The 1,703-nt window shown below is 43.7% G+C and overlaps 1 non-coding gene across 1 annotated transcript; it reads left to right on the top strand.

Moving 5' to 3' along the window:
- Positions 1-883: 883 nt before the first annotated feature.
- On the top strand, positions 884-990 carry LOC113001499 (small nucleolar RNA R71). Its single transcript, XR_003266894.1, has one exon. It is a non-coding gene; the product is annotated as a small nucleolar RNA R71 (small nucleolar RNA).
- Positions 991-1,703: the final 713 nt, after the last annotated feature.

Here is a 1,703-nt window from a genome sequence, read left to right on the forward strand (position 1 = left end):
TTGACATTGCTTTCCCGACCTCAATGAAATGGCACTGACATTTTTGGGATTTTGGACAGCTTGAGAAGGCAGCTTGTCAGAATTCTGGGACTGTTGTTGATTCAATTGGGTAGCCAATTGTCCCATCTGATTGGTTAAGCTCTGAATGGAGGCTCTGGTCTCTTGCTGAAACTGCATGTTCTGCATAGTCATTTGCCTCACAAGTTCTTCGAGGGAAGGTTGTGGAGGGGCCTCAACTGTTGGTTGTTTCTGGGGTTGTTGCTGTTGTTGGATTGGTGGAGGAATGTATGGTCTGCTTGGGCCAGCAACATTTTGGAAGGAAGGAGCAGGCTGCTGTTGTTGTTGCTGAGGGCTGGACCATCTGAGGTTAGGGTGATTCCTCCATCCAGGGTTGTATCTGTTGCTGGAGAGGTCATAATTGTTCTGCTGTGGTTGATTTTGCTGCTGAGGTTGAGGAGGTCTATTGTAAATATTTGCAGCATAAGCTTCAGGCTGCTCAATTGCTCCAGGTTGCTGCATGGAAGGGCAAAGGTCTGTATGGTGGTCAGCAGAGGAGCACAAACCACAAACCCTTGCAACAGGTACAGATTTCTGATTCAAGGCCAACTGGGTTACCAAGTTAACCAATGCATCCAGTTTGCCTTCAAGCTTCTTAGTTTCAGATGATGCAGATGGGTTTGTAGCTACCTCATGCACTCCTCTAATGACTATGGCATCATTTCTGGCGCTAAACTGCTGGGAGTTGGAAGCCATCTTCTCAATTAAATTTCTAGCTTCAGCAGGAGTGATGTCTCCAAGGGCTCCACCACTGGCAGCATCTATCATACTTCTCTCCATATTACTGAGTCCTTCATAAAAATATTGGAGAAGAAGCTGTTCTAAAATCTGATGGTGGGGGCAACTGGCACATAGTTTCTTAAATCTCTCCCAATACTCATACAGGCTCTCTCCACTGAGTTGTCTAATACCTGAGATATCCTTCCTGATGGCTGTGGTCCTGGAAGCAGGGAAATTTTTTTCTAAGAATACTCTCTTAAGGTCATCCCAGCTCGTGATGGACCTTGGAGCAAGGTAATACAGCCAGTCCTTTGCCACTCCCTCTAATGAATGAGGAAAAGCCTTCAGAAATATGTGATCCTCTTGGACATCTGGGTGTTTCATGGTTGAGCAGACAATGTGAAATTCTTTCAAATGTTTGTGCGGGTCTTCACCTGCAAGGCCATGAAAATTTGGAAGCAAATGAATCAGTCCAGTTTTAAGAACATATGGGACATCCTCATCAGGGTATTGGATGCACAAGCTTTCGTAGGTGAAATCAGGTGCAGCCATTTCCCTTAGAGTCCTCTCACGGGGTGGAGGTTGTGTCATGTTCTCAGAATGTGCAAAATCAGAATGCTCAAAATTATAATGCTCAAGATCAGGATGTTCAAAATCACCAATAACAGAATGCACAGATTCACCAGTAATAGAATGCTCAGAATGATCAAAAGGTATAAAATGATGCCTAACTAATCTATGAAATGTCCTATCTATCTCAGGATCAAAGGGTTGTAAGTCAGATGGATTACCTCTAGTCATACACTACATTCAGCATGCACACAACTAGTTGCCTTATCATGTAAATAAAGGTGTAGGTTTGAACTACAACTACCCTCGAATGATATCCAAATGACTTGCAATTTTGTGAGCAACCTTATAAAATG

The sequence above is a fragment of the Glycine max genome, chromosome 4 (genome assembly GCF_000004515.6).
Source record: "Glycine max cultivar Williams 82 chromosome 4, Glycine_max_v4.0, whole genome shotgun sequence".
Taxonomy (NCBI): domain Eukaryota; kingdom Viridiplantae; phylum Streptophyta; class Magnoliopsida; order Fabales; family Fabaceae; genus Glycine; species Glycine max.